Raw genomic sequence first — 27,929 nt, forward strand, 5'->3', positions numbered from 1 at the left:
AAAAATAAATGTTTTCCAGTGGAGTACCCCTTTAAAGCGGGTAACCCGCACTATAACTCAGTATATTGGTTTAAGTGTGGGTGAACAAACCGCCAGCTTCTCTCTAACTGATATTATAAAACATGGTTATAGGGTGTCTCTAAAATGCACCCATTGCCTGTTAGATGAACTTTTCCCTAAGGGCATGTGTAGAAACCATTTCCACCTCTCCGAGTACATATCACATACATACGGAAACAATAATAATCCAACAGGCAATGTACAAATGTCTTCTGGCACCTAAGCCCATTAATGCATTAGCACAACCGATTCTCCTCCTTACCATAAACTCCAACAATTTGTCTTTATGAATAATAATTACAAAATATGTTGCTTTTCTGTTTATTGTGTACTTTCCGATGTGCTTGAATACATTTTGCAGAGGAATGTGTCTTTCACTGTGGCATGGAATATTAATCAAGGAAATGTTCCACAGTGAGCCGGTCTTGGCTTAAAGATTCATGAAAATCCGAACAGTGGATGTGCTCAAGCATCAAATGCCAGCTGTATATTCACAGTGTCTTTTTTTTTTTATTTTTTTTTAAGTTCTTCCTGCTCTGAGGCTAAGATAATGTCATTTAAAGTGTTTGGAAATCACTGTGCATTCATTGCAGAAATGCTTTTCTAAATAGTAAATGAATCCTTAACTACAAGTGAAGCCAGGTGAAAGAGGAAGCGATCCTGTAAATATAAAACCGGCATTTTTATTTATTTATTATTTTCTATAAAATGTCCATTGAACATAGTTTATTGGTCCATGAAAAAGCACAAATTTTATTGCACAGAAAATTATTTCCCAAATTAGCATATGCTCTAACAGCATAAAATAGATTACCCGAGCCGCAGACGCCTTCCAGCATCTCATGTGAATGATAATCTTTTCAACAAATAAAATACAAATGGCTCTGCATAATCTTTGCACAATGCTATACTCTGTGGAGGGATGGCTTAAAGTTGCCATCCTAGTTCAGCTGCTCCAGCAGAAGTTATGCTGCTCGGAAGAAGTTTATCATATTTGGGGTTTACTTACCATTATGCATAACATTAGATATAGACTACATATTCTACCATTTACAACAGTGTTGGAGACGCAATATTTAGAAAACACATTTACAGAATACTAATACAGTTCATATGCGTGTAAATTTATTTGGTTTGTTTGGTTGTATTCAAAGAGTAAAAAAATAAACAGTCCACAAAAAAGATGACAAAATAGACAATAACGAAGGTTGAATGGGGTGAAAAAAAAACATTTGGCGGAGGCGCTGCACAACTGTGGTCATGAAGAGAAGACTTAAGCAGCACTGGACAAGAAAACTTTTATTGGTATAATGGGGACAACGCGTTTCAGCATACACTAATGCCTTCCTCAGATCCACTTATAGTTCTAATATATATATATATATATATATATATATATATATATATATATATATATTGAGAGAGAGAGAGAGAGAGAGAGAGAGAGAGAGAGAGAGAGAGATTATGGAGAAGTAGGTTTTGGTACAACATATGTGCCAAGATGGTAACATATTTTCATGTATGGCATGGTGAGAGTATGCAATGGCATACGAACTTTGTAGTAAAAACATGCTACAATATTTAAAGGACACAGTGAAAATATCCAATAATGCACAGAAATGTAATAAAAACATGCAACAGTATGCATATATAATTAAAAGAAATACTTAAAATTGGAACTGTAGTTGTGTTCAGTTATATATGACCCCCTTTTTTAATATATAAAAGTCATGTAGTATATATTAAGTAGATACTGTATGATAATATAAAATGCAATGTGACTACAGGACATCAGTTTGAGGACACAGGTAGTAACTGGAGCACACAACAGTTGTAATATACTGGAGGTTAGAGTTAAGAGTTAGGGAAAGTTAGGGAAAAGGAAGAGATGAATGAGATGGTTATATGGGATGAAGTGGGGAGCAATGGAGAGATGTACAGTATTGCCGGGGTGATTAGCAGGGAAAAGGATTATTGGGGTGAGATGGAATGGATATGAGTGATGGCCAAAAATTTCCCATATAACCAACTCATTCATCGCTTCCTTTTCCTCATATTTACTATACACACACAGCCCTTTAACTCTCCATCCCAGCGCTAGCAAGCGCTGCTCATACACAGTTTACACCCCCCCCCCCCCCCACAGCATCCTCCGTCCCCGTGGAAACCAATACCGGATGTGACATATCGGCACTCCCGGCACGCTGCCACAGACCTGCGGCAGCACAGATACACACAGGACTTCCACAACCAGGTATTTGGTCTCTCTTAGAAATGGCCAAACCTTCTTGCAACTTTAACCATTACCATACCTTAACCGCCACCTGTCTTCCTCACAGCAACCCAGAATTGAGCCCAATCAGCCCTGGGGTAAGTTTGCAAAATAAGCTTTTATCTATGCTTATTTACATCAAGCAAATGCCCTTGCACTTTTCTCTTACTTTTAACACTAGCCTCCAGTATATTACAACTTCTGTGTGCTCCATTTACTACCTGTGTCCTCAAACTGATGCCCTGTACTCACATTGCATTTTATATTACCATACAGTATCTACTTAATATTTATACTGCATGCCATAAAAAAAGGGAGTCATATATAACTGAACACAACTAGTGTTGGGCGCGAATATTCACAATGCGAATATTTATTGTGAATATTGCTAATTCGTGAATTCGTGAATATTGCGAATATAGCGCTAAATATTTGCAATTACGAATATTCAAATTTTTTTTCACAGTGATCATCCCTCCCTGCTTCCAGCTTGTGGAGTAAACAAGGCTCCAATACTAGTTACTGTGTCAGACTGGCGGGTGCCCGAATATTCGTATATGCAATTTTTCTTGAATATTGATCCCTCCCTTCTTTTAGCTCTTTTATCATGTGATATTGCGCATGCAAATTTTATTGTGAATGTGAATGCATATTTTATGGCGCATAATAAAAAAAGGTCGCAAATATTGTGAATATGATAATTTTGCGAATATATGATGAATATTCGTCCATATATTCGCAAAATATCGCAAATTTGAATATGGCCTATGCTGTTCAACACTAAACACAACTACAGTTCCAATTTTAAAGGGGTACTCCGGTGAAAACCTTTTTTCTTTTAAATCAACTGGTGGCAGAAAGTTAAACATATTTGTAAATTACTCCAATAAAAAAATCTTATTCCTTCCTGTACTTATTAGCTGCTGAACACTACAGAGGAAATTCTTTTCTTTTTGGAATGTTCTCTGATGACATCACAAACACAGTTCTTTCTGCTGACGTTGTTATAATAATAATAATAATGATTTATTTATTGTTGTCCTTAGTGGGATTTGAACCCACATCCCAAGCACTGCAAGGCAGCAGTGCTAACCACTGAGCCACCATGCTGCCCTTAGCATACATCTGCTATGCATGGTTGCTAAAATGGACAGAGATGTCAGCAGAGAGCACTGTGTTCGTGATGTCATCAGTTTTCCAAAAATAAAGGAATTTCCTCTGTAGCATTCAGCAGCTAATAAGTACTGGAAGGATTAAGATTTTTTAATAGAAATAATTTACAAATATGTTTAACTTTCTGCCACCAGTTGAGCTAAAAGAAAAAAGGTTTTCACCGGAGTACCCCTTTAAGTATTTATTTTATTATGTATGCATACTGTGTACATTTGTGTGCATTATTGGATATTTTCACTGTGTTGGTTGTGGAAATGTATGGAAAAAAGTATTATGGGGTTATGCAGGACTGTAAGGCCATGTTCACATGATGAAATTTCCCAGCGGTAAGTTTTCAATGGAATTCTGCTGCACCATACAGACAGTGGAATTTCCACTCGGAAATGTATTGCCGTCTATAGACATGGAGCATTTTTGAGTAGTTTTAGTGCCAGTATGTTCTGCCAGCACCTGCTATTTGAGAAATGTCCACTAGTGTTTTGCTAGCAGGCATTTCGCAAAATAGTCCGTGAGAACATAGCCTAAGCAGGAATGAGGCTAGGCTGCAAAGTTCTTCCACTAGAGAACAAATTCTTTCCAGAGAGTCGTTGTCCCCATGTGTCCCCACAATGACAGTGGTGCTAGATAGTATAGATCCTAGAACAATGCAATAATGAAGTAAAGAGTTATGTGGGTCAGCATTGATCACAGTTTTAGCCATAAGAAAGGTTCCAGGTCCTTTGTGCTGAAGCCTAAAGTCACAAGATTTTGCAGATGACTGAAGAAGAACATGAGGAAAGGAAGACTGAGCACGTCAGTATACAGAAGGCTCTGTACGCGACAATGTTAATGGAAGAATGCAGACAGCGTGTTCTGCAATGGTGGACTGTAATGCCTCTTAGTTTCCATATGATTTATCCAGGAAGTTTCATGATTGTGGTCCCAGTATGAGTGTATACCTGGGGAATTTAGGGAGATTTAGGGCAAGCACTTTTCAGTAGAACTACTGTCATGAGACCTACCTAACCGTAGTATTAAAGGGGTATTCCAGGGAAAACTTTTTTTTTTATATCAACTGGCTCCAGAAAGTTCAACAGATTTGTAAAATACTTCTATTAAAACATCTTAATCATTTCAATAATTATCAGCTGCTTGAGTTGAGTTGTTGTTTTCTGTCAGGCAACAGTGCTCTCTGCTGACATCTCTGATTGTCTCGGGAACTGCACAGAGTAGAAGAGGTTTGCTATGGGGATTTGCTTCCAAACTGGGCCGTTCCCAAGACACATGTCATCAGAGAGCACTTAGACAGAAAAGAACAACTCAACTTCAGCAGCTCATAAGTACTGAAAGGATTAAGATTTTTTACAAATATGTTTAACTTTCTGGAGCCAGTTGATATATAAAAAAAAAAAAAGTTTTTTCCTGGATAACCCCTTTAAATTCTCCTATTTGCTTTAGACTTGTCAGTTTAGGGGTCCCCTGGTCTTACCCTTCCTTTTACCTCTGTACAAAATCTGGACTTTGTGTCCTGATGCGACTACTACCTCTGCACCCCCCTATAGCTACACCCCTGCTTAGGCTAGGTTCACATGGCAGGAATTCGTGCAGAATGTCCGCACATTCCACATATTTACTTGATCCGGTAGATGCTAGAACCACATGGAAATGTGCCGTCTCATAAACAGAAATGCATTTTCTTTGCAGACTCCTAAGAAAGAACAGACCTGTCTATTCTTTCTGTGGACGCGGGAATCAGAATTTTCGCGGCAGAAACATCTGCTGAAATTCTGCTGTGGGAACAGCACAGTAGAATTCCATTAAAATCAATGGGGCATTCCGCAGAAGTTTCACCTGTGTGAACATTGCCTAAGAGTAGACTAATATAGCTACAGCTGGTGGTGCTCAGGTGCTGAGAACAGCAGGAGGGGTCCATAAATAGGGCAATGGCAACAACTGGGTGTAGTAAGAATATGCAATTTTACAGTGCTCACAGTGCAGTAGAATCCAGTTGAAGACAATGAGAGGATTATGCACCAGAATCTCCACCTGGAATTTCTCTGAGTAGAAACTCTGTAGCGTGCATGGGTCCTTAGTATGTAACAAAGTCGACCTGCCATTTGTCTGCGAGTTTGAAGCCACTGCTGTATGGAAGGCTGGGTAGGATCGGTGGCTCAATTTGAGCTTGTTTACTGATATAAAATGTCAGTGGTCTGGATGCCAAAGTGTGCAATATGGGGCCCACAGAACATTTTTTCATCTTGTGCCCCTATTCAAGAGACTCATAGTAAGAGCTGTAATTTTTCTGTTCGCCAGCAAGTCCCAGACAGTCACAAGCAGCAACTCAAAAACCAGATTTTGCAGACAACCTTTTAGACATCTATGCCGCAAAATGAGTCAAGCTGTAAAATAGGGAATTATAGCAGTTTAAAGGAATGTAAATTCACAGACATCACATTGTACTGCCCTCCGCGATAGAAACATCAGTTGAACAAGCAAACAAATGGGAAAACCTGCTAGTAATCATATAAAAGGCATTCATACAAATTCATGGAAATATTTGATACAAAATGCTTTGTGTAGAAAGTTGAGAGACTGGGAAAGTGTAAATGACAAATACATTTCGCTGTTAAATTCATATTCAGCAGACAACTAATGAATAACTGCCAAGCAAATGTTCACAGCTGCATGTTCTGCACAATAGACTTTCAATTATTGCTCAGCAGTGCCACCCTATACACACTTTACACATTATGGAAATCAATGAGCTTCTAATGGAAACATCTAGTTTAGAGTTTCATGTTAATTTCCATAAATCAGCTATCTGGCCTCCTTCATGATACCCCTATACCAACAGTTTATCTAACAGGCCACACAAAGGATCATTTTATTGTACCGGAGTTCTTGCTCTTCATTTATCATCTAATTGGTATTTTATCCGGTCATGAGTTTCTTTTATAAAGATTTATATTTCTGGATGCCAATTTACAGCTGAGCCATGACTTTACCACACGGCACCTTTTTGCAGGCAACCTTTTTAATCTCACATGGCTTTACTCTTATTCAGATTACTGTAGAGCATTTCATTCTCTGAAAGAGATTGCCGGAACATTTCTGTCAAATTCACATAAGATGAATGCATTAAATGAGAAAAAGATTGAGATGGTCCAAAAATCCAATAAATCTTTGTCTGCCATTATATTAATTAAGTGAATTTTAGAAAAGGGAAACATAAAGCTTCCACAATTGTAAGTCTTTTTTTTTCTTGCAAAAGGTAACTTTGTTTATTCCAGACATATAGGAGGTGTGTCTACAAATTTACTAAACATTGCATCTTATGTAATTAACCCCTTCAATGGTTACAGAGAGTTTGGCAGCCAGGACACCCTGAGATCTTCAGTATGGAGCTCTAACTCCATTATTTTGAATGGAGCAGCTACTTGTGCATGTGCACGGCTGCTCCATTTATTGCTTTAAGAGCTGCTGAAGAGAACCGACCTTACCACTCCAGATGACATCCGTAGTGAAGAAAACTTTTGTGCAAGTTCTGTGCCAAATTCCATACAATCAAAAAAGTAGATGATCCAGCACTTAAATGTCCTTAAAACGAATTTCCATTCTTTAGATCATATTAAAAGGTAGCACCAAGATGGACATGAATCTCATACAGAAAATATTTAACAAGTTTTGACATTTTACATTTTAGTCATAAATCAGTATATGTTATAAGTGTCCGGACACTGAAGGTCCGACCGCTGGGACCCCCTGTAATATTAGAATGAGGCACTAACTTCATTGTTTAGAAAAGAGGAGCTACCCCAGGTGGGGGTAAAAACTTCCCCTGTAAGGTCCTACACTCGCACTAATAAACCCCTTTTTGGGAAGTGTTACTCACCCTAACAAGGGCGACCCCACATAGGAACCTCTCCCTATTTCCACCTAAAAACAAACACTGCCATTTCCCAGTTCCTGTGTGGGGCTGCCCTTTTTTGTGCGTATAACATTTGTCAAAAAGGCAATTAATAGGGCGAGAGTGGGGCCTTATAGGAAAAGTTTTTACCCCCACCTGCTACATTGGACAATTTTGGTTGTTCCCTTCCACCTTTTGGAGGCAAGTGTTACTCGTCCTAAAAAGCCTCACACGGGAACCTCTCCATATTTTCAAATAAATACCATGAGAAATGGCAATGTTTTTAGGTGGAAATAGGGAGAAGTTACTGTGTGGGGCTGCCCTTTTTAGGGCAAGTAACACTTGCCAATAAGGGAAATGATAGTGTGAGAGTAGAGCCTTACAGGGGAAGTTTTTACCCACACCTATTACAATGGACCAAATACGTTGTTTTCTTCAACATTTTAGAGGTCTTTGCATCCATCGCATCAATGGTGGTGTAGGTCGCACATGGTGTTTTTTGCACACCTTTCCTTTTGTTAGATTTAAAAAAAAATTTGGGTCCATATATTTTATCCTAAGAATAATATTAAAAGTTAAGTTTTACGTAATGAATATCCTCAATACTTACTTGGGCACACCAATACGAAAGAGACTGTTTTCTTCTGCCTACCTTCTTCAGCTACTATTCTGATCCTGCCACCCGCCTGATGCCACATATCTAATGCCAAGTTCTCCTTCTTTCACCAACCTTTGTCACCGGGTACTGATCTTAACACCCACCACCCCACTCTATCAAAGTGTACCAAAGGGCAAGGCAGCACCGACGTGTGGAGCTATAACTATGGTCAGGGACAATACATGTCCTTTACGGCCCACTGGCTGAATGTGGTTTCTGCACAGCCACAACAGCAACTTGGACAGGTCACACCGCTTCTGCCTACAAGCTCTCATTCTGTTGTTCCTGCGACAGTGTGCGACTTTGCCTCCTCATCCTCCACCGTGTCCTCAGCCTCCACCGCACGGACAAGTCTCAGTGCCCCTCGAGCATACCATGTGTGCAGGGCACGGCGGTGTCATGCTATTCTTCACATGGTTTGCCTTGACGAATGGAGTCACACAGGGGAGGAACTGCTAAAAGTCATTCATCAAGAATTCGAATCATGGCTTATTCCATGAAAACTGGAAATGGGAACCATGGTGACCAACAACGGGAAGAACATCTTGTCTGCATTGTGTCAAGGAAGCCTGAGCCATGCGCCCTGCATGGCACACGTGTTCAATCTGATTGTCAAGTGGTTCCTGAAATGCTCCCCACATCTGCAAGACATCCTAACAATGGCCAGGAAACTTTGAATGCATTTCAGCCACTCGTACACAGGAAAGCACACCCTCCTTGAGCTGCAGCGTTAGAAGGGCCTCCCCCAACATAGTCTGATTTGCGCCGTTTCCACACGTTGAAATTCCAACCTCCATATGTTGGACCGACTATACGAATAGAGAAAAGCCATCACCGATTTCTTGATGATCCAAGTGGATAAGGGCACTCCCCTGTGTAACTTCAAACTTCATTATGGGATGAACGACGGCATTCCACTGCTTCATTTCCTACAACACGTGTTGGAAATGATGGCTGGTCAGGGCGCTGGACATGTGGTGCCTACATCTCAGAGTCACATGAGCCCTGTGGGGGCTGAACTGGAGGAGGAGGGGGAGGGGGACAGTGGAGCACAGGCAAGGTTTTGTGAAATTGGTGTTTTTATAGTCCTCAGACAGGAGAGGAAGAGCAGGCTGTGGAACTGCAGGGTGATGAGGAAGACGAGACAGGAGACCCAGACATACTGTGGCCATGTGGTCTCCTCATGCTGTTGACACATTAAATGAAACTTTAAAAATGTAAATCTATATAAAATCTTCTATTTAAATTTTACAAAATATCTTTCATCTTTTCAATTGTGAGGCCCTGTGGTCTCTTCAGGCTGTTTCCACCTGCAGGCTGGGTCATTCTGCCACATTATGGTCTCCTCATGCTGCTGCCACCTCTAGGCTGTGTCATTGTGCCACCATATGTTCTCCTCATGTTGTTGGCACAGTAAATAAAACTAAATCTATGTAAAATCTTCAATTAAAATTTAACAAAATATCTTTAATCTTTTTAATTGTGAGGCCCTATGGGCTTGTCGGGCTGCTGACACCCCTAGGCTCTGTCATTGTGCCGCCATGTGACTCCTTGTTATATTGGGTTTTTTGGTCATACATTATTAGTTCAAAGTAATTGCTTTGGGCACCCGGGACATTGAAATTGTTATCTCATCAAACTGTTCAATTTAAATAAAAAAAAGTATCTTTAACCTTTTCAATTGTGAGGCCCTATTGTCGTCGTCATATATTATCTGTGGAATTAACACAAGAATCCAATGAAACATGTTGAATCGATAACAATGAACCATAACTGATGGGGGGGGGGCGCCAAGAGGCAGGGGCTGTAAAAGGTGTTAGCTTGCCTTGCGGCGGACCACCAGCTCGATGTTCACCAGAATGGGTCCTCAAAAAAGGATTTAAAAAAATTGAAATTAATTCAAATTAAATTAAATAAAATGACATAAAAAAAAATCTCTTCAATTGTGACACCATATGGTCTCCCAACCCTGCGGCCACATCCAGACACTCTGCGGTAGAGTTTCCCCCCGAGAGGCAGGTGCTGGTACAGGTGGTAGCTTGCCTCACGGTGGACCACCAGCTCGATGTTCACCAGAATGGGTCCCCAAAAAAGGATTTTAAAAAATTAAAATAAAATTACATAAAAAATATCTTTAATCTCTTCAATTGTTACACCATATGGTCTCCCGACCCTGCGGCCACATTCAGATGCTTTGCGGTAGTGATTCCCCCCCAAATGCATCCTATACAGTGGGGATCAAAAGTTTGGGCACCCCAGGTAAAAATTTGTATTACTGTGCATAAAGAAGCCAAGGAAAGATGGAAACATATCCAAAAGGCATAAAATTACAGATTAGACATTCTTATAATATGTCAACAAAAGTTAGATTTTATTTCCATCATTTACACTTTCAAAATAACAAAAAAATAAAATGTTGGGCACCCTGCAGAGTTAATATCTTGTACTGCCCCCTTTGGCAAGTATCAGAGCTTGTAAACGCTTTTTGTAGCCAGCCAAGAGTCTTTCAATTCTTGTTTGAGGTATCTTTTCCCATTCTTCCGTACAAAAGTCTTCCAGTTCTTTGATATTTCTGGGCTGTGTGTGATGCACTGCTCTTTTAAGGTCTATCCATAGATTTTCAATTATGTTAAGGTCAGGAGATTGTGAAGGCCATGGCAAAACCTTCAGTTTACGCCTCTTGATGTAATCCCCGTGGATTTCAAGGTGTGTTTAGGATCATTATCCATTTATAGAAGCCATCCTCTCTTTAACTTCAGCTTTTTCACAGGGGGCATCAATCTAGCATCCAAAATTTGCTGAAATTTTATTGAATCCATTTTCCTTCTACTTGTGAGATATTCCCTGTGCCACTGGTTGCAATAAAACCCCAAAGCATGATTGATCCACCACCATACTTAACAGTTGAACTGAGGTTCTTTTCATTAAATTCTGTTCCCCTTCTTCTCCAAGGAATTGAAAGAATTTCAATTATTATTAGAGGAGGCAGTCTTAAACAAAAATTATTAGACAGGGACGTTTACTGGATAATATAGTTACAAACGAGATACCCAAATGGATTAAATCATAGACAGGATGTAATCCTGCATTATTAATTATTATATATAAATTATGGGTTATCAAAATAATGATCATACATAATACTATTTGCATTGCTTGTACCAACCACAAGCCACTTAACCCCTTAAGGACTCAGGGTTTTTCCGTTTTTGCACTTTCGTTTTTTCCTCCTTACCTTTTAAAAATCATAACCCTTTCAATTTTCCACCTAAAAATCCATATTATGGCTTATTTTTTGCGTCGCCAATTCTACTTTGCAGTGACATTAGTCATTTTACCCAAAAATGCACGGCGAAACAGAAAAAAAATCATTGTGCGACAAAATCGAAAAAAAAACGCCATTTTGTAACTTTTAGGGGCTTCCGTTTCTACGCAGTGCATATTTCGGTAAAAATTACACCTTATCATTATTCTGTAGGTCCATACAGTTAAAATGATACCCTACTTATATAGGTTTGATTTTGTCGCACTTCTGGAAAAAATCATAACTACATGCAGGAAAATTTATACGTTTAATAATGTCATCTTCTGTCCTATAACTTTTTTATTTTTCCACGTACAGGGCGGTATGAGGACTCATTTTTTGCGTCGTGATCTGAAGTTTTTATCGGTATGATTTTTGTTTTGATCGGACTTTTTGATTCAAACTTTTATTAGGGAAGGGGTTAAATGACCTTTATTAACACTTTTTTTTTAAATTTTATTGCAGTTTTATAGGTCCCATAGGGACCTATAACACTGCACACACTGATCTCTCATCCTGATCACAGGCGTGTATTAACACGCCTGTGATCAGTGTTATCGGCGCTTGACTGCTCCTGCCTGGATCTCAGGCACGGAGCAGTCATTCATCGATCGGACACCGAGGAGGCAGGTAAGGGCCCTCCCGGTGTCCGGTCAGCTGTTCGGGATGCCGCGATTTCACTGCGGCGGTCCCGAACAGCCCGACTGAGCAGCCGGGTCACTTTCACTTTCACTTTAGAAGCGGCGGTCAGCTTTGACCGCCGCTTCTAAAGGGTTAATACCGCACATCACCGCGATCGGCGATGTGTGGTATTAGCCCCGGGTCCCAGCCGTTGATGAGCGATGGGACCGACGCGATATGATATCATATAGCAGGAGCCGGCGCAGGACGTAAATATACGTCCTGCGTCGTTAAGGGGTTAAACACACACTGTTTCTGGTACTATACATTTGAATTTGAGATTACATGGCTTCTGTATTGATTTGACACAGGGTGTTTTTTCTTCTGTTTCTTTTTTGATTTGATTTGGTTTAAATACTGTAGAAAACAATTGTCTGATATATTGAGTATATTTGAACATTTCTCTCTTGTGTAATAGTGTTGTAACATCATAAATTTGTTCAACATATCGAGTACATTCTAACCCCTATTTCTATATAATATTATATAACAAATTAGTATTATTCATACACAATAATTTCTCCCATGGAATTAAACTAAGTTATGTGCACTCAGATCGTAAACTATTTGAAGACAGAAAAATAAATCCATATATGTGTTTTTAAATGTAATTTTTAAATACAAGTATGTTCACACTATATGCACAGTTCATTGCGATTTTTTATCTTTGTTGTGAAGGCAGGAGGGATGGGTTTAATCACCTAAGACGTCATTCTGGGTGGTGACCCCACCTCCTCCCCTATAAACACAAATCACAAATGTCTGTTCATTGTATGACTAAGGCTACTTACCGTGACCAAAACGCATCACCTGTTCTCCATGTTGGCTGATTGCTGAATAAACTACTCGCATTGCTTTGATACTGCTCTGGACTCTGCCCTCTTTGTCCATTTACTCCAAGAGACCTGAGTCCGGTCTCGTCCGTGTCACAGTCTAGACGGGAGGGTGAGCTGTACCGATAAGCTGAATATGATTTTAATAGTGATGCCTGTAATCTGCATGCCATACTGAATAACATTATTTCACTAACACAGCACACTCCCTATGTGTGTTATGAAAAGGCAAAGAGTTCCACACCCCTATTGAGGCTCTCTAGAGCCCAAAAATAGCTGTTTTTAATAGCGATTTGCCACAAATAAATTCGGACCAAACCAAAAATTCACTCTTCTCTAGTTGTATCCCCTGCTATCTGAAAACTGTCTCTTTAGATGTGGCCTCTATCCCCTATCCTATGCCAGTGGCCTAAAAAATTATCATGACAGCCTGGGACATCCCCTCCTTGGCACAGGTGACAGATGTAGAGTCAACGTAAAATGCCAGATTTAGGATCAAGACCCAGGATTTGGTGTAGTAAGTAACCAAGAGATGTCAGTTAATTGTAAACTTTTGTTAACTCAAAGAGGGCACTATAATGGGAAGGGAGCTGTGTATGTGGAGAGAACAAAGGGGGCAACCTACTGTGTGGGGGGAACAAAAAGGGACCATATTACTGTGTGGGAGCACAAAGAAGAGCCATATTACTGTTTAGGAGAACAAAATGGGGCATTATTACTGAAAGGGGGCATAAATAATACTAAAGTGTGGCAGAATTTATGAATGGAGGCAGTGGGGGCACAAATATGGCATTATTACTGTTTGCAGTGCACAACAACATAGAAACATAGAATGTGTCGGCAGATAAGAACCGTTTGGCCCATCTAGTCTGTCCAATAATCTGAATGCTATCAATAGTCCCTGGCCCTATCTTATATAAAGGATAGCCTTATGTTTATCCCATGCATGTTTAAACTCCTTCACTGTATTTGCAGCTACCACTTCTGCAGGAAGGCTATTCCATGCATCCTCTACTCTCTCAGTAAAGTAATACTTTCTTGATATTACTTTCAAACCTTTGCTCTCTAATGTAAAACTATGTCCTCTTGTGGTAGTTTTTATTCTTTTAACCCCTTAAGGACCATGTCAATTTTCACTGTAGGACCAGAGCGTTTTTTGCACATCTGACCACTTTTACTTTAAGCATTAATAACTCTGGGATGCGTTTACCTTTCATTCTGATTCTGAGATTGTTTTTTTGTGACATATTCTACTTTATGTTATTGGTAAAATTTTGTCGATACTTGCACCATTTCTTAGTGAAAAATTCCAAAATTTTATGAAAAAATTGAAAATTTAGCATTTTTCTAACTTTGAAGCTCTCTGCTTGTAAGGAAAATAAACATTCTAAATAAATTATATTTTGATTCACATATACAATATGTCTACTTTATGTTTGAATCATAAAGTTGACATGTTTTTACTTTTGGAAGACATCGGAGGGCTTCAAAGTTCAGCAGCAATTTTCCAAATTTTCATCAAATTTTCAAAATCGGAATTTTTCATGGACCAGTTCAGGTTTGAAGTAGATTTGAAGGGCCTTTATATTAGAAATACCCCACAAATGACCCCATTATAAAAATGGCACCCCTCAAAGTATTCAAAATTACATTCAGTAAGTGTGTTAACTCTTTAGGTATTTCACAGGAATAGCAGCAAAGTGAAGGAGAAAATTCAAAATCTTCATTTTTTACACTCGCATGTTCTTGTAGACCCAGTTTTTGAATTTTTACAAGAGGTAAATGTCAGGCCCAAGGCCTGATTAAGGAAACATACCTGTGTTTTATTATTGCATCTGTGTATAAACTAACACCTGGGGGGTGAGGGGTCATTCAGACGGTGTATCCTGTGTCTTTTGTATATTGAAGTTTATTGGGGGGGGGTCTAGCTGTGTGTTTACATCATCTTTGAAGTCCTGCATATAATCAACCAGATAAGAGGGCCAGGAAGAGAGATGCCCCCCTGGTGGGACCAGAGGGGAGGGGGGAATGGAGTCCCTCCAAAAAGGAGATATATAATATGTAACAATGCTAGAGTCAGTTGTTAAGATCTGTGCCCCAAGCTGACAAGACCATCCTAAGAACAGCTGGAGACCCTCTATCATGGACTGCTATGATATCAATGCTGTAAGAACTTAATTTTTACTTTTCTGATCTTGATTGCTAAACTCTTATATATATTCTTATACCTGTATGTCATTTGTTAGTTTTTATGCATAGCACTGTGATACCTTTTATCAGATTAAATATTTAATTAATCAGCTCTGGTCTTTGATCTCTAAATATAGGAGCTCACCTTTCTGAAGGCAGCTCGGGTGAAACACGTTTATCTAAGGGTTAATTTGGTGACTTGCTGGGACTAGTAGTGGATACCCAGAGGTCTGGCGGCTTTAACTCTTGCACCATCACACTCTCTCTAGCGTCTTGGCTGGACCGATAGGGTGTGATCGTGTCAGTAAAAGGAAAAAAATCCTCTCAAAATTTGTAACTCAATTTCTCTCGAGTAAGAAAATACCTACAGCTGGCACTGTAGAGGGCTCAGAAGGGAGGGAGCGACAATGGGATTTTGGAGAGTGAGTTTTTCTGAAATGGTTTTTGGGGGGCATGTCACATTTAGGAAGCCCCTATTGTGCCAGAACAGCAAAAAAAAACAAAAAAACACATGGCATACTATTTTGGAAAATACACCCCTCAAGGAATGTAACGAGGAGTACAGGGAGCCGTAACACCTCACAGGTATTTCACGACTTTTTGTTAAAGTCGGATGTGTAAATGAAAAAAAAAAAAAAATTCACAAAAATGCTGTTTTTCCCCCAAATTTTACATTTTTACAAGGGGTAATAGGAGAAAATTACCCCCAAATTTTGTAACCCCATTTCTTCTGAGTATGGAAATACCCCATGTGTGGACGTCAAGTGCTCTGCTGGCGCACTACAATGCTCAGAAGAGAAGGAGCGCCATTAAGCTTTTGAAAAGGGAATTTGTTTGGAATGGAAGTCAAGGGCCATGTGTGTTTACAAAGCCCCTCATGGTGCCAGAACAGTGGACTCCCCCACATGTGACCCCATTTTGGAAACTACACCCCTCACTGAATTTAATAAGCGGTGCAGTGAACATTTACACCCCACTGACGTTTGACAGATCTTTGAATTAAATTAAAATTTTCCTTTTCACGGACCACTGTTCCAAAAATCTGTCAGACCCCTGTGGGGTGTAAATGCTCACTGTACCCCTTATTAAATTTTGTGAGGGGTGTAGTTTTCAAAATGGGGTCACATGTGGGTATTTATTTTTTTTGCATTTATGTCAGAACCGCTGTAAAATCCGCCACCCCTGTACAAATCACCAATTTAGGCCTCAAATGTACATGGTAAGCTCTCACTCCTGAGCCCTGTTATGCGCTCGCAGAGCATTTTACGCCCACATATGGGGTATATCCGTACTCATCCGTACTCAGGAGAAATTGCGTTACAAATTTTGGGGGTCTTTTTTTTCCTTTTACCTCTTGTGAAAATAAAAAGTAAAGGACAACACCAGCATGTTAGTGTAAAAACATTTTTTTTTTACACTAACAGGCTGGTGTAGACCCTAACTTTTCTTTTTCATAAGGGGAGTTTACTAAATTAGGGATTGTAGAGGGCTGGACATAGGGGTATTCTACGCCAGTGATTCCCAAACAGGGTGCCTCCAGCTGTTGCTAAACTCCCAGCATGCCTGGACAGTCAGTGGCTGTCCGGAAATGCTGGGAGTTGTTGTTTTGCAACAGCTGGAGGCTCCGTTTTGGAAACACTGCTGTACAATACGTTTTTCATTTTTATTGGTGGGACAGTGTAAGAGGTGTATATGTTGTGTTTTACCCTTTATTATATGTTAGTGTAGTGTACTGTTTTTAGGGTACATTCGCACTGGCGGTGGTTTACAGTGAGCTTACCGCTAGGAGTATGCGCTGCGGCGAAAAATTTGCCGCAGCTCATACTTGAAGCAGGAAACTTACTGTAAACCTGCCTGTGTGAATGTACCCTGTACATTCACATGGGGGGGGGGGGGGGGGCAAACCTCCAGCTGTTTCAAAACTACAACTCCCAGCATGCACCGACAGACAGTGCATGCTGGGAGTTGTACTTTTGCAACAGCTGGAGGCACACTGGTTGGAAAACCTTCAGTTAGGTTCTGTTACCTAACTCAGAATTTACCAACCAGTGTGCCTCCAGCTGTTGCAAAACTACATCCCCCAGCATGTACTGATCGCCGAAGGGCATGCTGGGAGATGTAGTTATGCAACAGCTGGAGGTACACAACTACAACTCCCAGCATGCCAAGACAGCTGTTTGCTGTTAGGGCATGCTGGGATTTGCAGTTTTGCAAGAACTTGAGGGCTACAATTTAGAGATCTCCAAACTGTGGACCTCCAGCTGTTGCAAAACTACAAATCCCAGCATGCCCTGACAGCAAACTGCTGTTTGGGCATGCTAGGAGTTGCAGTTTTGCAACATCTGGAGGGCCACAGTTAGAGATCACTGCCAGTGATCTCCAAACTGGGGCCCTCCAGCTGTTGCAAAACTACAAATCCCTACATGCCCTAACAGCTGTCTGGGCATGCTGGGAGTTGTAGTTTTGCAACATCTGGAGGGTTACAGTTTAGAGACCACTGTATAGTGGTCTCAAACTGTACCCTCCAGATGTTGCTAGGCAACTTACCAGCTTCCGTCGGATCCAGCGAGCCAGCCGCACGACATCACCGGACTCCGATCTCCTCCACCGATGGTCGCTCGCAGCCTTGCCCACGGGGTAAGTGGACGTCGGCACCGGTCCTCTGTCGGTTCCCCGTTCTGCCCCGCCTATTGTGGGTGGGCAGAATGGGGAGACCGAAAGTAAAGCCCCCCCCCGCCCTTGATCTGCTATTGGTGGTTGCGTCAAGACCACCAATAGCAGGGATAGGAGGGGTGGCACCCCTGCCACCTCACTCCTATGCCTTCAGGGGGATCGTGGGTGTCTTGGACAACTGCAATACCCGTTATATTCCGGGTCACCATAGACCCGTATGACCTGGAATAGCCACAAATCACAAGTGTGAATTCACTTGCGATTTGCGGCGATCGCCGACATGGGGGGGTCTGATGACCCCCCTGGGCATTTGCACGGGGTGCCTGCTGATAGATATCAGCAGTCACCCCCGTCCGGGCCCCGCCCGGTGCGCGGCAGGGACTGAAATTCCCACGGGCGTACAGGTACGCCCTTGGCCCTTAACTACCAGGGAGCAAAGGCGTACCTGTACGCCCTTGGTCCTTAAGGGGTTAAATATGCTCTCCTGCTTTACTGTTTTGATTCCCTTTATGTATTTAAAAGTCTCTATCAGATCCCCTCTGTCTCTTCTTTCTTCCAAGCTATACATGTTAAGGTCCTTTTTTTGTGTGGTGTGACTCCTTCACTGTTCTTATATTAAACCACACTGACTGGTGATCACTAGATCCCAAGTTTTCACCTACAATAACATCATTTGCCAAATCCCCATTTGTAAATACCAAATCCAAAATGGCCTCCCTCTGGGTTGGCTCCTCAACCACTTGTTGTAGAGATAATCCCAGTAGGGAATATAGAATATCTGTGCTCCTGGCAGAACTAGCTATTTTGGTTTTCCAGATTGTATCTGAAAGATTGAAGTCTCCCATAATGATAATTTCTCCTTTCATTGTCATTTTAGCTATTTCTTCAACTAGTAGATCATCTAATTCTCTAACTTGGCCAGGTGGTCTATATATCCCACCTACACACGTTACTGTCTGATTGCTAAACTGCAACGTAACACAAACTGACTCTATGTTGGCCTCACTAACTTGTATAAGATTATACTTTGTGCTAACTTTCACATATAGGGCCACTCCTCCTCCTTTCTTGCCTTCTCTGTCCCCTCTGTATAAAGAGTACCCTGGTATGGATATGTCCCAGTCACTAAATCTACACTCTCAGATGCCATTATTGACCCAAGTTCATTGATTTTATTACCTAATCTATGGGCATTTGTAGACAGGACTCTGAGCTTGTCATTTCTTAACCACTGTGCGACTGACATGTTCTGGCATTGTTTCGGGGGGCAATTGGACTCATGGATTTTCACTCTTTTGCCCCACCTTCCTAGTTTAAATACTCCTTAGCAAATGATTGGAATTGTTCACTGAGTACTTTGGATCGTTTGAGAGAAAGATGCAAAACATTTTCTTTGTATAGTTCCTTTCTATTCCAAGTAGAGCTATAATGAGACACAAAGCCAAATCCTTGCTCTGTACACCATTTACTAAACCATAAGTTGAACTCCTTAATGCGCCTCTGCCTATCATTCTGAATTTTATGCACAGGCAGAACTTCAGAAAATGAAACAGTGGATGCAAAATCCTGTAAATCATTACCAAGTGTGATAAAAGATTCCTTCACCTCTGAAACTTCATTACAAGCCAGGTCATTTGTCCCCCGATGGGGAGTACTGTTACTGTGTTGGGCATTATTCTGACTGGTTTAGAAAAGGGGAGGATGGTGCTTAAAAAAGCAAAAAGCCTCATATGTTTGTGAAGCAGATTCAGCAGAGATGGTCCATTGATTAAAAAAAAAAATAGCATGGTGGTCTAGACCAGATGGAAAAGTGAAGTACAATACTCCAAGAAGATGTAACCCGTTAGTCATGAGATGCAATTTAACTAAAAGCCCTTATTCAGTTGGCAAAGCCTGTGTAGAGCTGATAGCCACTACTATATGGTCACTGTGTGATAGGAATATTTGTCTTTGTACAGTGGATTTTATTAAGTAACATCATGGTGGCATTATTCAGCCAATATGTGGTGTCAATATGTGATCATGGTGTGATGGTAGTATATGGTCCCTGTATGCCAGTGTTATTGGGAACATTGGGCATTGGACATTGGACTTTTTTTTATTATGTTCCTTTTTTTTACCCTAAGGCCTATGTGCTCTAGTTACATCTCTTTTTCCCCCCATAACATGCTGCAATGGCATTTAAACTTTGTAAAACACCATTCACCTGATCATATAAAAATGATTTGTTTGGATTCATGCAATAAGCATGGAACAAAATAAATACATTTGTTGTAACAATTTTTTATTACAGTATGAGAATGCTATCATATACTCTTTTAAATTTGAAATGTTATCATCTGCCAGAAGATCTGAATAGGAACTAAACATTGAGCCCAGGAACAGTTTAAAATGCACTTTGCTTTTCTGTCGTAGGTATAATCACTCAAGTGTCAATGTAGTGTAATTTCTTTTTCTTTTTTTTACTGTTTGTATACATTATACCTTCACTATATGTAAAACTAATACCATTTTAAAGCTTGTTAGGAAATGTAATAATTGTCATGATTGGTTGGCAAAGAAATGTGTAAAAACTTTGCATATAATTATAGGTGTTGTAATTCTAAATCTATGTCATCATACCAATAAACCCTAATCCTTGGGCCTATAATCAGCAGTTCTTTGCTGCGCAGACTGATTGCTTTGATGTTCAATTATGTCTATATGCTATAGTTTTGGCAAATACTTTGAATCCTGTTAATGGGTACTTTGTGTTCTATACTGTAGTATATGTAAAGTGTTTCTCCACTAAATATGGAAATATATAATCAAAACATTAGAAGCTCCATTTAAATTCTAAACTATGAAGATAATGTGTTACAAAAATAGGAAGACATCTAATTGGTATTTGTAATAACAGGTGCCAATACACATTTTCACTAATGCTCTGTTGATCACTTTTATAAATATTTTCTTTTATAAAAAGTTTCTTTTCTTTTGATTATTTAAAAAAAAAATTGCAATGTTTTTTTTTCTTTTTCTGTGAGACCTGGAGATTGATTTTATGTAATTTTTATTGGCATTTTTGTGGGTTTTTGGAGCGCATTTTAGCATTAGGGTAGAGTCACCAGGAACAGATCCGCAGCATATTTTACGCTGTGGATTTGCCAATGACGAACCATACAGTGTGCCTCCAGCTGTGCCTGCAGTGTTCTGCGAGTCACCGCATGTATGCGAAGTGTACTTGCACAAATTACAGCTGCTCTCGGCCTAGCTCAGGGAGCAGGGGGAGCGGCCGCAATGTCGGTGATTACGGAGAAACTGTTCGAATCTGGATCAGTGTGAAAGTAAAGCTCACACCCTGCAGAGAAAATATCTTAACAAAGGATATGAGGAAGAGTATTTGATAAAAATACAGAAGGAAGTTCGAGAAACAGACTGACGCACCATTTCACATAAAAAGAAGGACCATATTAAACAAGGAAGAAACAAAGAAGGTAACACAATGTTAAAAATGCTGATTATCACTAAATTCAGTAAGCACAGTTTTCTCTTCAAACAGTGAAAAAAACACTGGGGCATATGACAGAATGACAAAACCCTGGGAGAATATATCCCACCAGCCCCATCTTTTGTTTTCAGAAAGGCCCAAAACATTGGCAACCTTGTAGCTCACACCATTGGGGAAAATAAACGTATTAAACAGTAAAAAAAAAATCAGGAATGGTTTCTTTCCTTTTAAGCAGTGTAGGGTCTGCATAGCATCCCTAAACGTGACCCCCACGAAGTCTATTGTCAATAACAGGAACAATGACAAAATGGAATATAAAATAAGAAACCATATAAACTGCACCACATGTGGAGTCATCTACGCTATACGGTGCCAGTGTGACAAGTTATATGTAGGCCGCACCAAAAGGGCCCTTAAAGTGCGACTGGGAGAACATGTGAAGAATATACAAAAAGGATATGGGGGCACCCTTTATCCCTCCAGTATAAGGAAAGACACTCACGAAACCCCAAGGGTACCGATTTTTTGGTGATTGAAAAAATGAACCCCCACTGGCGAGGAGGGCATTTTACATCTCAAATGTATAGGGCCAAATCAAAATGGATCTTTAATGGATCTTTAATCTAAACACGATGACTCTACATGGATTGAATGCAGAATTTGAGATTTTTGGTTTCCTATGAGAATTGGTTTACTAACATAAAAATATAAGAAAACATTAATTCAAATAATCTGCTTTATAGAAATAGTCTGCTTTATAGAAAAGTTCTGTATTTGAACCTATTTGGATTTACATTGGATGAAAACACTGCAAAAATGTATCAGGTAGGAGGGAGAGGAAAATGACTTAGGAGTATATATATAAGGTAATCAGGAGGCCCAAGCTCACATCCCCGACGAAGCAGACCATTGTATTGTCTCCGAAAGGCGTTGGAGTGTTTTTTTGGTCCTCACCGAACCCTGTAGTGATGTCACTGCACAGCCGGAACCATCGGGCAAACTTCTAAGCCGGAGATACCGCGGTTGAGTAAAGCGATTTTGTAAAACCTCCGCTTCCTCATCAAGTGCCTGAAAGCACTGAGAACATCATCCCATCGCATCGCAGGACTCCGCACGCACAGAAGATTTGCAGCCGATCTAAGGTACTACGCGCATGCTGGACATGGATGTACACATACGAAAGCACACTGGTGCACATATTGTTTGTTACTAATCCAAACTAAAAGTATCTGAGCGTATACAGCCGTGAACATCATCTGCCACATATTTACACCGAGGATCATTTTACTTTATTATAGGATTGCATCGCAGAGAGGTGAAATATACTGCATGCTCTGTAGTGATATATATATATATATATATATATATATATATATATATATATATATGTGTGTGTATATATATATAATTTCTCCCTCTTATGAAAAAAGCTAGGAATACTAGGGGAACATTTTAGTTGCAATTTCAGTAATTTCAGTGCAATATAATATATTATCCATTTATTCTTTTGTCTCCTACCTAGATTCCTCTAACGTTATAATTATATGCACTTTCCTCCAGTCTTGTGGCACATTATGCACCTTATGCGCCAGGTATGTACCTCCTTTTAAGTAAATAATTGATCATTTTATAATTTTATGTCACTCCTTGATAAATTTACATTCTTCCGGCCTCAGAAAAAAAACACCCAGTCAGGTATGTACTTTATTATCAGCTGTCAACTCTACTACTGTTTACAGGGATGCTATAATGTCACTGTTATATAACATAAGTCCCACTCAGCACTCTTTATTTTTTTCATATATATTACATAACTCTCTTGTATGAGACACAGGGACTCATAAGCACAATATAGCAGCAGTTTGGGCGCACAATTCCTCACTACCTGCGCTAGTGTTATATACACTTTCTTATAGTTTACTATACATATATATGTGTGTGTGTGTATGTGTGTGTGTGTATATACACCCTGTTCCAAATTATAATGCAAATTCTATTTAAGTGTCATAAAGATTAAATATTTAGTTTTTCAGTTTAATTCATGGATGGCATTGTGTCTCAGGGCTCCTTTTATCACTGAAAACAATCTTGGACACTGAGACAATTAGATTGTCTTCCCAATTTAGGGAAAAACTACTAAAGGTGGATGTTCCACATTATTAAAGGGGTTATCCACCATAAGGTAATTTTATTATGTACCTGCCAGACAGTAATGGAGATACTTAGGAAGGATTTGTGCTTGTCTTGGGGCTAAATTGCTATGTTGTGAGTGTCACGATTCGGCAGGCTGGAGGTGGATCCTCTGTGCCAGAGAGGGATAGGCGTGGACCGTGCTAGTGGACCGGTTCTAAGCTGCTACTGGTTTTCACCAGAGCCCGCCGCAAAGCGGGATGGTCTTGCAGCGGCGGTAGCAACCAGGTCGTATCCACTAGCAACGGCTCAACCTCTCTGACTGCTGAAGATAGGCGCGGTACAAGGGAGTAGACAAGAGCAAGGTCGGACGTAGCAGAAGGTCGGGGCAGGCAGCAAGAATCGTAGTCAATATGGCAATAGCAGGAGGTCAAGTACACAGTATGGACAAACACAGTAAACGCTTTCTCTAGGCACTAAGGCAACAAGATCCGGCAAGGGAGTGCAGGGGCAGTGAGCAGATATAGTCTGGGAGCAGGTGGGAGTCAATTAAGCTAATTGGGCCAGGCACCAATCATTGGTGCACTGGCCCTTTAAGTCTCAGAGAGCTGGCGCGCGCGCGCCCTAGAGAGCGGAGCCGCGCGCGCCAGCACATGACAGCAGGGGACCGGGACGGGTAAGTGACCTGGGATGCGATTCGCGAGCGGGCGCGTCCCGCTGTGCGAATCGCATCCCCGACGGCCATTACAGTGCAGCGCTCCCGGTCAGCGGGACCGACCGGGGCGCTGCGGGGAGACAGACGCCGTGAGCGCTCCGGGGAGGAGCGGGGACCCGGAGCGCTAGGCGTAACAGTGAGATTACCATAACACTGTGGCAGCTTTCTGTAAACTGGTATTTCCTGCTTGATTTTCCTTTTTTCCTATAAATCTCATAATTCCATTTTCCTCCCTCCCACACATCAGTCACTCCAGCCATTGAAACATAAATAACTTGCATCCATTCAAAAGACCTGTGTTTTTCAGGCACGGTACCTACAGCTGTTGCAAAAATACAATTAGTTGCAGATTTCTCTCTCTACCACCAAGCGATCGCTCCACCTATTGAAGCAGACAGGCTCCCTGCCATCAGCTGACTAGTGATGTAAGGTCTCGGCCGCATTGCAACCTGGGAAAAAATCTGATACAACAGTAATTTTGTATGCTGTTAAAAATAAATATTGTGGTGAAAATCCCATAAGAACTGTGAGAAAACCGTTGCACACAGATACAGACACTATATTATGAACTATAATAACTTTACAGACCCTGTAACATAGTCAAATAAAAAAAAATTCCTGGAATACCCCTTTAAGCAGAGTACCATTTTCTAGAAGGTAAGAAAAGGGAACCCTCTGCTGCTGAAAAGAGTGAAATAGTTCAATGCCTTGGACAAAATTAGATATTTCACGAAAACTTAAGTGTGATCATTGCACTATTAAGAGAGTTGTGGCTGATTCAGAGCACAGACGAGTTTGTGCAAATAAAGGTACATTGAGGAAAATTTCTGCCAGATCCACGCAACGGATCAAGAGAGCAGCTGCTAAAATACCATTGCATAGCAGCAAACAGATGTTTGAAGCTGCTGGTGCCTCTGGAGTCCCACATACATCAAGATTTAGGGTCCTCCAGACTCTTGCAATTGTGCATAAACTTTCTATTCGGCCACCACTAACCAATGCTCACAAGCAGAAATGGCTGCAGTGGGCAGAAAAATACATGAAGACTCATTTTCAAACAGTGCTGTTCATTGATGAGTGCTGAGCAACCCTGGATGGTCCAGATGGATGGAATAGCGGATGATTGGTGGACGGCCACCCTGTTCCAACAATGCTGCAATGTCAGAAAGGCAGTGGTGGTGTTATGTTTTGGGCCAGAATCATGGGAAGAGGTCTGGTCGGCCCCTTTAGGGTCCCTGAAGGTGTAAAGATGACCTCTGCAAAATATGCAGAGTTTCTAAATGACCACTTTCTTCCCTGGTACAGAAGAAATAACTATGCTTTCCGTAATAAAATAATCTTCATGCATGACAATGCACCATCTCATGCTGCAAAGAAAACCTATGCATAAAAGGAGAGAAAGTCATGGTGTGACCTCCATCCTCCCCTTACCTCAATCCTATTGAGAACCTTTGGAGCATTATCAAGCAAAAGATCTATGAGGGTGGGAGGCAGTTTACATCCAAATAGCAGCTCTGGGAGGCTATTCTGACATTTTGCAAACAAATTCAAGCAGAAACTGTCCAAAAACTCACAAGTTCAAAGAATGTATTGTATAGTATAGGAAATTTTTGTTACACTGCAAGATGATGGCTGTGGAGCATGTTGTCTGTGTATTTGTTGGGTGTATGCATGTTTTGGCTTTGCTTTGGGCATGGTTTCACTGATATACCGATATGTGCGCCTAATGTATGATATGCAACTCATGCAAAAGTTTTACGCAAAGACCACTTCACCCTAGACCACACCAGCTAGCTTCTATTTATCATGCTCAGCAGGCTAAGTCTATTTTTCATGCCCTCTATACAAATCTGTTTGCCATTGGAAACCTTAAGTCGCACCTTATTATTAGCCGGCATGTATTAAAAGGCACACATCATCCTCATACATGCTGACCAGACATCAAATGCATAAAAACATGGCCCTTGATGCAACAAAACCTCCCTGATGGTTTGTGACCCCCCCCCCCCCCTATGTTTCTATTTACTGACAGAAAGCATTGCTTTTGAACAAAAAAGGAACAATGGGGCAAATTAATAAAAACTATTTAAAATAAAAACTGTCTTTGTTGCCCATAGCAACATATCACAGTGCAGCTTTCACTTTGAATTTCAAAGAGAGGAATCCAAAAAAGGAATCCAAAAAAAAAAAATAAAAAAAATAAATAAAAGACTGTCCTGTGCTTGGTTGTTATGAGCAGGACAGACATTTTTTGACAGTTTTCTGAATCTCTCTCTGTGGGCCTTTTGTATGAGGCAAGCATTGGGTTCATATAATATACAGATTGACTTTTTTGGCCCTCATTTGCTTCAGAATGAGAATGAGAATGAGGAAGTTAAAGGGGTATTACCGTGCTGACAACTTATCCCCTATCTAAAGGATAGGGGATAAGTTGCCAGATTGCGCGGGGTCCCGCCGCTGGGGACCCCTGCGATCTCGCACGCAGCACCCCGCTCTCATCAGGCCCCGGAGTGAACACCACAGTGACGCCACAGCTCCGCCCCGGTGCATGACGTCACATGGGGGCGGAGCCGTGACGTCACGATACTCCGGCCCCGTGATCGGCAGTCATCAGACCTGGAGCGATGTTCGCTCCGGGGCCTGATGAGAGCAGGGTGCTGCATGCGAGATCACGGGGGTCCCCAGCCTTTAGATAGGGGATAAGTTATCAGCACGGTAGTACCCCTTTAAGTCATATTAACTGCAGGATATACATGTAAATCTCATGCCTAATGCTAGACTTTCTGCTCTTAGGTCCATTGATCCAGAGCCATATTGGAGTCCCAGAAATATCTAGCTGGATCTAGTGCCCCAAGGGTCGAAATGGGGCGCAGTGTCAAATCTATGAAAAATCGGGCATAGTTGGCATCCAGCGTGGTTGTGCCAGATCGAAAAAAGCTGCATGCAATATTTTCTGATCCAGCACTGCCATGCTGGATGGCAAATATGCCAGATCAACAGACCTATGTAATAAACCTGGTCAAACTAAACAATGACATAGCAACATACTGATATAAAAATAACACAATTGCTAAAAGTTGAATCAATTGTAACAAAATATGGACCTAGAGGAAAGAAAAAACCCTACAAAATAATTGGCATTCACATTCAGTTCAATGGGGATGAGCTGCAATACCAGACAAAGCCAACAAAAAAGAATTGTGCCGTTTCTAGGAAACCATAAAACCTTTCAAAAATTTTTTACACAAATCCTTTAAATAAATACAATTTAAGATAACATTCCATCTAATAAGGGAAACATGATTTTTAGTTGGGTGAGGCCAAATTTTTAAAAAAAAGGCTGTTGAATTTCTATACAGAGAATCTCATGAAATGGAGATGCTTTTATGAAAATACTTTTACAGTACTGTATATTTAATGATCACTAATGGTTGTTAGACTGTTAATCTAAGGTCACTAAGTAAAATCATATACAGTAATTTCTCATTTTAGAAACAAATGGCCATTTCCTATCAACTGATGTAATGTTTTCCTTTTAGTGATAATGGCAGGAATTATCCTTGAACATCAACGTCTAATGAAAAAGAAAACATGGTTACATGGCCAAATGGCTGTATCTAATTCTTTTCCCATTTTAATTTCAACCTTTTGTGGATTTCATCCATTATAATTTCCTAGATATGAGTCATAGTTAAGGACAGATCAGACCTTTCCGGGGAGGTAATTTCATCACACTAAATGCTACTGTACATATTAAATACTGTACGTTCTATAGCTGCTATTCATCACAGTTTAAATGTAAAAGGCTCTCACTATTTAGCTGTGATTTTACTGTATGAAATTTTCTGTAATTTCAGGTGCTTT

General features: G+C 40.6%; 1 protein-coding gene and 1 long non-coding RNA gene across 5 annotated transcripts in view; one reads left to right on the forward strand and one right to left on the reverse strand.

The window, feature by feature from the left end:
* SGCZ (sarcoglycan zeta) overlaps positions 1-27,929 on the reverse strand; it is a 1,079,134-nt gene that overhangs the window by 734,234 nt on the left and 316,971 nt on the right. The gene's annotated exons all lie outside the window — the stretch shown is intronic.
* LOC130356758 (uncharacterized) lies at positions 2,291-27,742 on the forward strand. The gene is made up of 3 exons (XR_008888982.1): positions 2,291-2,430; positions 22,743-22,812; positions 27,605-27,742. It is a non-coding gene; the product is annotated as an uncharacterized LOC130356758 (long non-coding RNA).

The sequence above is a fragment of the Hyla sarda genome, chromosome 1, assembly GCF_029499605.1.
Source record: "Hyla sarda isolate aHylSar1 chromosome 1, aHylSar1.hap1, whole genome shotgun sequence".
Classification (NCBI taxonomy): Eukaryota; Metazoa; Chordata; class Amphibia; order Anura; family Hylidae; genus Hyla; species Hyla sarda.